This window comes from Python bivittatus, unplaced genomic scaffold (assembly GCF_059951505.1).
Source record: "Python bivittatus isolate LINGU-HERP-01145 unplaced genomic scaffold, Pbiv_v1 ctg000010_np1212, whole genome shotgun sequence".
In the NCBI taxonomy this organism is placed as follows: Eukaryota; Metazoa; Chordata; class Lepidosauria; order Squamata; family Pythonidae; genus Python; species Python bivittatus.
In genome coordinates, this window is record NW_028277029.1 from 1,095,140 (window position 1) to 1,107,230 (window position 12,091).

A 12,091-nucleotide genomic window follows, 5' to 3' on the forward strand; every position below is an offset into this window, starting at 1 on the left:
TGTATGATCAATTTGCTAAACTGTGTTGGAGTTCTCCTTCCAACGTGCTGAAACTGTAGAGCTTTATAGGTAGTGATTAGCACCTTGAATTACACATGAAAACCTTCTGGTAACCAGTGCAGCTCACGCTGCAGAAATACGACTGACCAACTGAGCATATGTGGCTCTGCATTCTGGAGCAGTTAAAGTTTTCAGATGGTTTCCAAAAGCAAATTTACAGTAATCTAACTGAGGATGGCAAAGGCATGAGTAATTCTCTTCAGTGCATCCTGTTCCAGATTAAGCTACACAAAAACTGTACACCAGCCAAAGCTATACAAAAGCCCTCCTAGCCATGGTCACCATCTGGTCTTTGAGCCCGGGGAGACCCCCTGTTTGTGAGACTGCTCTTTTTACACATCAGGAGCCAGAGATGCTGCAATCCTAGAATGAATCAGCCTCTGAATCGATAGCCACTCCATCTTGTCTGGGTTGGGCCTGGGCCTATGTTTTCCCACTCAAACCCTGACAGCTTCCAGATGCTGGCTCCCATTAGGTTCAGGGTAGAGGTAAGGAAAGTTCATCCTGAAATGGTGGATGACTGCCCAATGGTTTCATGTATACGTTGTAAAGGATAGGGGAAAGGACTCAGCCCTGTGGCACTGCATCAGAGTACGCTTAGGGGATTGATCTCTCTCAAGCATCCGCTGGAACCACCTGCTCAGGTAATATCTATATGATGGCAGCACTATACCTCCGACTCCCAACCTTCGCAGGTAGTTCAGAAGCATCCTTTGGTCAACAGTATCAAAAATCACCAAGAGGTCTAGGAGGATGAGGATGGTCACACCACCTCTGGCCAAGCACCACCAAAGCCATTCATGAGAGCAGCCAGCGTGAGTCCGTCCCATGCCCAGGTCTGAACCCAGCCTGCCACGGGTCCAGATAATTGTATCCTCCACTCCCTCAATAAGGGAAGGATAGAGATGACATGATCGTTGCCCAATGTTGTTGGATCCAGGCTTGGCCTCGCAAGGAGAAGGAGAACCAGTGTTGCTTTAAGGACCTCTGGCATCTCTGGCTTCTCAAAGAAGGGCTGATTCGATCTGACAGCCCAGATCGAAGTCCCGGCCCCTCCCCTGACTGTTTCAAGTTGCCAGATGGGGCAGGAGTCTAATCCACAAGTGATGGAGTTAAGATCTCAGAAGACTCTGTCAACTTTCTCAGCATGCACAGGTTCAACCCTCCCCTCCCTGCCCCCCCAGATAGTACCATAAGACGTCACATTGGTCATCTCAGAAGATTCTCTCCATCTGGATTCCAATTCAGAGCAAATGAGAGCAATTTTGTCCATGAAACACTCCTTCAGATGATAGCAACTTATATTGACTGGATCTCCAGGCCATCTTTCCCCAGAAGGATCTGGGAGACTTAAATGGCTGGCCAGCGATCTAGGGATGCAAGAAGGGCAGAGAAGTAGCTGTACTTTGCTACCTTCATCATCCCTGAGGAGGCTTGGACTGAGCTCTTTCTCATGTCCGGTCACCTTTCCTTCTTGTTTTCCACCAGCATTGCTTCAGCGGGACCTTCACCTGGGTTTGGCAGGCAGGGAGAGGCCGCTCAAGGTGCTCTTGTTGAGCCCCTCGTTGCCTCTGTCTTCCAATGGTCAAGAAGGCACCCGAGAGAAGTGCTCTCCAGATCACTGGGAAGCTCGGCAAGTGCTGCCAGGAAACCTGCTGGATCAATCAGTTGTTTGGGGTGGACCATCTTAATAAGCCCTTCTCCCTTTAGTGAAACTCATCATCACAAGGAAGTTGTCTGTCCATGAGCACAGACTGAAGGGAATGATCCCCAGAGCCAGATCACAACACAAAATGTTCCCAGGTGAATAGTAAACAAAGGCCAGCCTAGTTACCCACAGCATTGCTTCCAGAAAGTGGGAAGGTCTGTGCCCTCTGATATATAGCAATATACCAGGCGTTTGGGTTGGGGGGGCTCAGAGATGGGCTCTACTGCTGTTGATGCACTTTTCTATGAATGGGGTGGTTGTTTGGTCCTTGGGCACCAGGGATTGTATGCCCTGGTGTTTGTATTTTAATGTTTGTACATGCAATAGAATGGTGTTATGAAGGCCACGCTCAGGGAGATAAGTGTTTCCTTAGCCCCCAACAGGAGCATGGGAAGTTTAAGAAGATGAGATGGGCACCACCCTAAGGAATTCACAGTGTTGGGGCTCGCTGGCCTGGGAACTGAGGTTTGGTCTGGAGAGATTTCTGTCTTGAGGTGGAAGCTAATAAACGCAACCGAACTGTATTGCACTGTCTCATGAAGTTCTTTGGGCTGAACCTGACAGTACACCACCCTTGGTACACACCTTGTTTCTCTTTCTGTGCCAAAATCTATGTCAGCAGGTGTGTGTATTAAATGGTATTAAAGAGCCTTTAGGTTGGGCAATAAGAAGTACAACTATTATTGGCAAATAATTTTAATTTATGGTATTGTGGAATCAAAGCGCAGGACACAAATGCAAAATAAACAAGGCTTCACTGCAGTGTTTATTAGGCAGTACCCACTGGAGGGGGACCCCACCAAAGGTTAGTGGGAGACACTCTCCTTGTAGGCAAAATGGATGCCCTGATATTTATACAGTTGTAGAAGAAGGGGAGGGGAAAAGAGCACATCCGTATACATATTCATATGATGATGCAGGCATGCCTAAATGAGCCATGCTTCTCAAGTCACTTTCTGACCCTCTGTTATCTGCTATCTACAAGGTCAACTGCTATCTACTAGGAAGAAGAAAAGAAGAAACTAATTAGTTCAAGGTGCCAAATGCCAGCAAGGAGGCATCCTCCCTTAAGTTGCTGTGGGGATGTTTGTGATAAGGAGTTTACAATCAGCTTAGTTCACACCAGCTTCAAAGGTGCTGTGCGGCACATTCCTTTATGTTTCAGTTTTATTCAGGCGATCCCATTCATCTGAGGCCTCTAAAAACTTGCTTCTTTCACCCAAAGGTATATTTTCCTCATATTATTGTAGAGAGACAAAACCATTTGGGTCTGATTATTTGGTATGAAAGTTGGGTGTGTTGGGATCCAAAAGTATTTTAGTCTGATGAGTCCCAAATAGGATGGAATCAGTCTGCCTGCCTCTGGTGGTCAATGTCATTGAAAACTGTGGAAAAATCCCCCCCCCCCTTGGATTAGAAGTCATATAAGCCCATACAGCTGGCACATAATGCAGTGGCGTGGACAATCTTGAACGCCTCCAGGGGGGCCCACATAACACTGCTGTTACGCGAGCTGCATTGGTTGCCAGTTTCCTTCCAGTCCAATTCAAGGTGTTGGTCATCACCTTTAAAGCCCTTCATGGCAGAGGATCAGGTTATCTGAGGAGCCGTCTCGTCCCCGTTATATCTGCCCGCCCCACTTGGGCCGGCAGAAGGGGCGTGTTGCAGACCCCGCCAGTCAAGGCATTTCAGCTGGCGGGGTCTTCTCTGCCGTGGCTCCCGCCCTGCGGAACAGCAGGCCAGCTGAGGTGCGGGCTGCCCCCACTCTCCTGGCCCTCCGAAAAGGTGTAAAAACATGGCCATGCAGGATGTCCTGGGGGCTGGATGGGGGCTTGCGTTACTGGAACTGCCTCGTGGGATGGTCGATGCTGCTTCCCCCATCTTCTTGATTTGTATATTGCTTTTATAGATTAGTTATTTGTGTTTTAATCAGGGGGTATTTTTATTGTTTTTATTGTCTTGGTTTTTAATCGTAAGCCACCAGAGTCACCCTCTGGGGGAGATGGGTGGCATATAAATTCAATAATAAATAAATAAACCAACCAACCAACCATAAATACAGGGGAACGGCATTATGCTGCATCGGCATCTCTCTGCCCTGAGAGCTTGAGCGAAGCTGGGGTGTCCTGCCCATTCCAGTAGCTTCCTGGAATCCTGAAGTCCAGCCTCTGGACAGTCCTTAAAGCCGGTAGACTCCAGGTAGTCATCTCAAGTGCAAAGGCCTGTCAATTCAATTCCTAGTAGAAGGTTGGAACCCCATTGAATAACACTGGGCTACTCATGTCTGAGGAGTCCCACGCCAGACAGAACCGGTCATGTGGTACCTCCTGGTGGTCAGTGTAACTGACTATATTATTTACTATAATTTTGGCTCTTTGTTCTTTGTAAATACTCTGTATCCATGCAAAAAATTTGGAGCCACAACCCAATCTTTGTTCAATACTGCAGACATAAAAAGCCACTCTGAACTGTCAAAGGCTTTTTCTACATTAAGAAGGATCATGGCCAATTTTTAGTATTTTTTCATTTATCTTATCAATAACATTTAGAATATGTTGAATATTATTTCTCATATACCTCTTTGGAACAAAGCCAGTCCAATCCAGATGTATTGTTTTAATAGGAAACTGTTTATCCTCATTTTACTGTTTCTTTAGCTTTATCTACTGTTATAGGTTGATTAAGGACTTCTCTTGAGACCCAGCTTGGTGTAGTGGTAAAGGCCCCAGGCTAGAAACCAGGAGACTGAGAGTTCTAGTCCTGCCTTGGGCACGAAGCCAGCTGGGCGACCTTGGGCCAGTCTCTATCCCTCGGCCCCAGGAAGGGGCAAGGGCAAACCACTTCTGAAATCTTGCCAAGAAAAATGCAGGGACTTCTCTGGGCAGTCTCCAGGACTCAAGGCTGACTTGAAGACACCCCCCCCCCCCCCCACACACAAAAGACTTCTCTTGGATGATCTGTACATTTTGCAAGTAGTGTTTCATTTGGGTGTTCTTCAATCGTTTCCTGATCAGATTCCAGTTCAAAGAAATGTCTGAGATGTTGCATCTTCTGAGCTATTCAGGATCAGGCAAAAAACCTTATCAAAACCTTATTAAAGAGCAGTGACACTGAAATCTGCACAGAGGTCAGCCAGAGGTCTCCAACTGTTCCTGCCTGCCCAATATGTTCTGGCAGAGTGGTGCACTCCATGTCTCCTCCATGAAACGGTGTCATCTCGTGGGACTGAGGAGGCAGGTTGTGCCCCCACCCTCTGGAACCGCACCCCCCAGAGACAAGGATAGCACCCTCTTGCCTGGGGGTTCCGGAAAGCCTTGAGAATCTGGCTTTGGTCCCAGGCCTCAGGTTGACGTTTCTGATTCGTTTAAGGCCCCTGTTTTGCTTTGTTTTCTTGATTTTGTTGTTTATTCGATTATTTTAGTCTGGGCTGTCTGTCTGATTTTGTGTTTTTAGCTGTTTTTATGTTTTCACTAGTTTTCTATGCTGCCCAGAGTCCACTGGAGTTGGGCAGCCTACTACTACCACTACTACTATTACTACTACTACTACTACTACTGTTATTGTTATTGTTATTCTGCCTATCCCAGGTTCTTGGGAAGGACTTGATAGGTGGATAAAAATGCCAAATCCAGGCTAAACATCTGGCTGACTGTGCGACCAACCAAATCATCATCATCATCATCATCATCATCATCATCATCATCATCATCATCATCATCATCATCATCTTGACTTAGTGACTGCCTTGTACAGCAAGGGTTTGCCATTATGACGGTGATGAAAAAGTAACTTTGCAACCAATCCTCGCATTTATGACCTTTGCAGGTTTGTAAAGCAGAGGAAACCTGAAGTAAGATCGTAACCACAGTCTCAGTTTCAATTAGCGACTGCTTCACTTAATGACCAAGTTGTGGTCACTAAATGAGGACTACCTGTATAACCAACTGTGCAAGCCCCCCTCCCTTTCTAGAAATTAAGCTCATTCTCCAAATCTCTGGCAGTTGTGCCCACTAATGCTGATAGCTCAGATTCAGTGACCATCTGAAGCTCTGCTGGTTAAAGTTCCAAGTCAAACAAACACACAGGGCAAGTCCTTGGACCAGCTGGTACCAAGAGACAGACAACGCGCAACGGAACACACTTAAAAATGGGCAGAGCTTCAAGCACACTGTTGCGGCTGCCATCTTCTTTTAGCATATGCTGCAGACACCCTGCTGTCAGTCAAAGGGGTGGTATGCTAAAGGACTCTAGAGCTAGCCTAACGAAGAAACTAGACTGTGCTTGTCACCTGGCCCATTCGCCTTCCACATGTTTTCAGACAACCGACTGCAAAGACAAAGCAGGGTGTCATTGGCACTTGCACACCCACCCGCATGCCGTGCAGGTACAACCCAGATGGCCGCCAACCGCAAGAAGGGACTCTGGACATTTGCTGCCTATATCCTTACAGACCCCCCCCCCCAATCCTGACAATGATGACTGTTCCCTCCTGCAAATCCTCACCCCCTCTGTGAGAATCTCTGGGATGCAGACCGGTGCCTACGTGGCACAGATCACGGCTCAGGCTGTTTACCGCTTGTACCAGAGCTTCCACTCAGTTCCTGTGAAGCACGCCATGTTAGGAGAATGCTGGCTTAGCCAAGATGGGTCAGTCAACGCTCTCTCCACCCCACCCTCCAATATCTGCTGAGGAGTGCGGATGCCTCCCAGCAAATCCAATCCCCTTACCCCCTCTGCCTACCAAGAGGGCCAGCGATAAGCCATCCTCCATTCTTGGGGCACAGCATCCTTCCCCATCTTCCTGGCCCTGAAGACCAATGAAGTTCCTTGCCCACGGCAGAGGGCCTTACGTGGGGAAGGCCCTCTTCTCATCCGGGTTAGAAAAACTTCCCAGCCCATCGCAGGGAGCATTCCATACATATTTATTTAATTGCTTCCATTCCTTAACGACTTGGTGGCTTACAATTAAAAGGAGAAAAACAACACATAAAGAAAAAGTCACAACCAACCAGAAGATTAATGCAATAATTAAAAAACAAAACACAGCCCTTACTTACCAGATGTAAGTGGATCTTTTAAAGCCTATAGTATTGTGTCTTGCCAGAATGACAGAGAATCTGCAGTGTGCTCTCCACAGTTCAGTTTCCAGATCCTCGTCTATATAGCGGGTGTTTCAAGGGGAAAAAAAAAAGCTTTTGGGATGAGCCAATTAGTTGTGGCACAAGCTTTCATCAGCTAGTCTCTTCAAGGTTACATCATGATTTTAAGGTACCTGCAGTTGTCCATAATCCTAAAGAGGGCTATTTGCAAAACAACTGAGTCTTGCCACACTACTGAGGCCTTACAAGATGAGAACACTGACAAGCGATGTCCTTTGGGGGATGAACACAGGCGTGGTCCCCGAAGCAATAATGAGATCAGTTCAGCTTTACACTTCAAGATCACTCATAAGCACACGTCAAATGCGGCAAAATAGATGTCTGTCTGTGTGTATGTGGGTGAAATAAAGATAAAAACTTACAGAACAGACCTGAAACTATTAATTTTGTAAAGAAGCCCCCCATTGACATCTATAAACTCTGGCTACTGAGTAAAAAGTTGCAATTTTCTCGGAGGTTCCTGGAAATTGATCCCGTGGAAGCAGAGCAGAAACAGATCATCAGAGCCTCATGATCCATCTGCCACTGAGTGTATAATGGGCACTTCAGCAGTACACGTGATCTGGCTTCAACTTCTGTAACACAGCATACACAAGTGTGATTTTTGTGTATTTGCCTGTTGCCACCCTACTATCTAGAGACAGGGAGAAAAGTCTCCTGTGTGGGACGTGTAAAATGTTGAGTGTGTGTGTGTGTGTCTGGGAGGAGGGGGAATTTTCAGAATAACAGGGATGGGAATCTCTGGTTCTGTCAAACTGGATGTCTTGGTCCAAAATCCCCTGCTTAAATTTGGCCAAGGTTTCATCGCGGCCTCGGGTGGAGATTTCTGCAGCCAAAAATGTACAGCGTGGCAGTTCATAGCTGATTTGCCTCTTGAGAGAAGAAACGAAAATATGTAACCAGGAGGTTCCCCGAAGGCTCGCTCTGTCCAGAATCTAAGGCAACAGAGGAAGAAACGCAGCCTAGTCGTAGCTGCACGAAAGCGTTAAGAGTCGAATGAGGGACGCGTGTCGTGGTCCTCGGGGATTTCGACTGGATGCCTTCGAGTCTAGGGTTGCCCTTGTAGATGGCAACGGGGCGCCATGCAGCTTCAGAACCAGAACTTTAGCTTTAAATAATTGGATTGTTTCTGGGACAGAGTTATGTTGGCTTGTGAATTTGATAATTGGAAAGGATGTTCTTATGTTATGCTCGCTTACCTGATTAGTCCAGCAGGTGGAAGACTGAAAATGGTCATCCAGAAGCTTAATATATCTCCATCCTCTATTCTGTTCAATAAGTCTCCATCTTTTATTCACAGACTAGACATTTCTTCTTCTTCCAATGAAGATCTTCCAAAATACTTTGAACTTGTTGAATCACACATGCCCAGATATCCCCTCTCTGCACACATATAAATCGCTTGGTGTGCATCTGAGCTTTTCAAAAGGCTTTGTTAAAATAGTATAATGGATCTCTCTCTTTTTCTCTCTCAAAGATCCCTAATGTTTAAATACTCAGGAAAAGGGAATCCAAACAGAGGTGCTTCTTGACCTTGCCAAAGATTGGAGTCAACTTAAATCACCATCCACAGTCTGTGTAGCAAAACAAACGAATCAACCCACCTCCCTACGACACTTGCCAGCGCAGTGCAAAAGAAACAAAAGGCCCCGTGTTCATGGCTTCTATGGGGCTGTGAAAAAAGAGCCTCAAAACACGGAACCCACTGAATCCACTTGCCAACACTTTGATTTCTTCGTCAACTACTTGGCATTCCCTATTTTAAAGTTGACATCAGAGATGAAGGTGACGGATTTTTCACCATGACCAACCATGCTGACAAGGGTTGTGTGGATGTGCGTGCATGCATGATTCTGTGTGTTTTCCTACACAGACAAGTGCCTTAGTAATAAAGGTACATCTATACTCTTCCCACCATAATTCCAGGGCTGCCTTTAACCCTAGCATTAGCTCTTTGGAGGTAGCCCACAATACTTCTCATGTATCATCTCTGAGCAGCCAATAGTAACATAAGCATCTTCACAAGTGAAGCACAGATCATGTAGGATTTTTCTCTCAAGCATTTGCATATCAAAGGAAAGCAGGTACGGTGTGCACATGTGAAGAAGTGTGGGCATATGGGTGTCTTCTTCTGGCTGTAGTTCACACAGGTGCTGGCAGTGCTATGAGCTTGCATGTTCAAATGCTGCCAATTTGCTGAGCTCCAAAATGTCCTTAAATGAAGCAAGACTTCTTACGCTTGACTATTTGGCACGGCTAAGCTTCAGAAACCAAAGTAGTGTCTTTTCAGAAAGACTTACGGCTATGCTGGCTTTGAATGGCTAGCTGAGTTTTGGCTTTTAAGTAGCCTCAAAGAAGCGCCTCCACGGGGATTGCCAGTTGCTGATGTGCGGATTTGTGCGCATTCAATCCATGTTTTGTGCCTTGGTGATGTTGAACTCAGGGATACATTCAAGAACATCAGCTGTATTAATTTACAGCCAGAGGCCAAAAAATGGCACTCCAGAAGAGGCAGGTTACACTGAAGTGAAACAGAGATGCCTACCCAGAGAGTAGGCATCTCTGTTTCAATAAATAAATGAACAAGTATAATGTTCTTGACTCATTTGTTCAGTTGGGTTCCCTTTATCTGGTTTTAGGACTTGTGTGGAAATTCAGAAGGTTTCACAAACTTTTAAGCACCACTGAATGTCTTTATCATCTCTCCCCCCCCCCCGCCCCCCTGCTCTTGGACGCAGAAGGTTGCTGCTTGAATCCCATGAATGGTTGGCGTCAGCCTTCCAGCCCCAACTGGAAGGAGTCCTTGAGGTGACCCAAGGGGGGGGGGGGGAAGGGTGCTTTAAACTGGCAGCCAGAGAAGAGGTGCTGAATTTTCATGGGTGGGGGGAGAGGGAGGGCGACATCATCCATTCCTGACCTCCCAGAACGGTCGCTGTGTGTGTGCGCCTTCCGGTCAGTCTTCGCCCTTGCCACTCGTGGGGAAACTGGGCAGTGGGCATCCTGCTTTATGCTTTCTGGGGGCACACACATTGTTGTTACCCTAATTTCAGCTGCTTGCTATTTGGAAAGCAGACCCCCCCCCCAAAAAAGCCCAGAGCGCCAGCCTAGAGTAGGGGGTGGGGAAAGGTAATGGCAAGCTCCTTCTGTCTGGTGCCAAGAAAGCAAAATGGATGCGTCACCAAGAGGCAAGTGGTTGTAAACTGGATTAGTAAGTACACACCTTAAATTGCTCCCTCTTTCCTGGAGAACTGGGCAGGAGGGATTAATTGTTGCTGTTGCAAACCCATCTCAAGATCATAAATCCACACATTCTAATCTCTTCATTTCCTGTTCATGCCACACGTTCTCTCCACAACTGCAAAAAGGCCACCAGCCTCTTAATTCAGTGTTAGCTTTTATACAATGAATTTACTACATCGGAACTAAACAGGAGACAGGAGGTCATTGTGTGAGATCCAGGTTATGTGTTTTGCATGCAGCTGCCGAGGCATCTGTGGGGACCCAAAAAGTCAAGATGGGGGCCACGCCATGCAATGAAAGGTCCGTCCTTAGTAACATGCACTGTAGGGGTACAAAAAGAAGAGTCTTGATTTTTTCTTGGATGCACGCATACACTCAGACACCTCTGTGCAGCAGCCATTGCACGGTCATCCTACGGCATCTCATGAATGAAAGAAGGCAAGAACACACCGTTTCAAACACAGTGAGACGCACTTCTGAAAAACCCTTATTTTTCAAGGTTATCACTTTGGCAAGAGCTCATTTACACCAGGGCAGTTCCCAGCCATGCCTCTGCAACAACAGAATTTGAACAGAATTTAAATATATATATTTGGTGAGATAGGCAACCATCTAAAACAAATACACAAAGTGACACCTGAAAAAATCAGAAATAATTTCAGCATATTGAAACGTTTTGATTGATTATGTACCATCAACTTGGCTTGACTCTTAGTGATCACAAAGATACATTTTGACTAGAAGGATCTGTCCCCAACCTGATACTTCAGGTCTTCTAATGATGTACCTGTCACCACCATAACTGAGCCCATCCATCTTGATGCTGAAATTGAATAAATAAGGGGAGAATATACAGCCTTGTCTTACTCCTTTGCAGATCTGTTTTGCCATGTTGTATCCACACTCTGGCTTCCTGACCTGTGCGTACGTTTTGCATCAGGGTAATGAGATGTTCTGGGATTCCCATTTTTCTGAGCACTTTCCACAGCTTGACATGATCAAAACAACCAGAGGCCTCTCTATAACCAACGAAGCACATACATAAGACATGAAATGTATTTTTCTGCACAGATGAAATAAAGACAAACCTCAAAGCTTCTCTTAATTGAAGAAGAAATGAAAGGAAGGAAACAGTCTTTCGCCACTCAGATTCTTAACTGAATATAATTAATTCAATTCTTCAACCGCCCAAGCAGCTGGCATGGCTCGACTCAGCCTCCAGCTCCACTCTCCAAAGCAGCACTTCAGCCTAGCTGCTCGTGGCCACTGGAAACGGCACTCGCTGAATACACTGAGGTTGAAATTCCAGGCGATTAGAAGATGCATATTCTGTTTTTAAAAGACACCACGCATATAACAAAAGAAAAGAAACTTCTAGCCAGAGGGTTTTATAACAGGGTCACCAGGCAGCCTGTCCATTTAACATTTTACCTTCATAAATTAAAAACAGTGTCATACCTGAACAGCTATAAGTGGGCAATTCACATGTCCTTTTATTTGCTTTTATGTAGGAAGATGATCAAATCATCAAACAAATCCTTCTTTTAATAAGAGGACTTCAAAACGTTTAAGGCTGGCTGGCTGGCTGGCTGGCTGGCTGCGATCAGGGGAACTCCTTCTCTGGCACCATATGCAATCTGAGCTTATGGTTGCCACCACTTCTTCCATACACAGATATTTATGGTTCCCTTCTTCCAAATGCAATATCCGTTACTATGGGAATATTGACTATAAGGCACCAATAGGTTTACAACTGTGCTTTTACAAGTGATGACTTCAGCTTTGGCAGAAAACACACACGGTAGAGATAAGAATGAGTCATGATCTCAATCAGGTTGTAGGTAATCCTGAAGTTTAGATGCATCCAATAATCAGCCCACTTTACAAAGTGAACAGGATGTGACTATGCACTAATTCTTTTAAG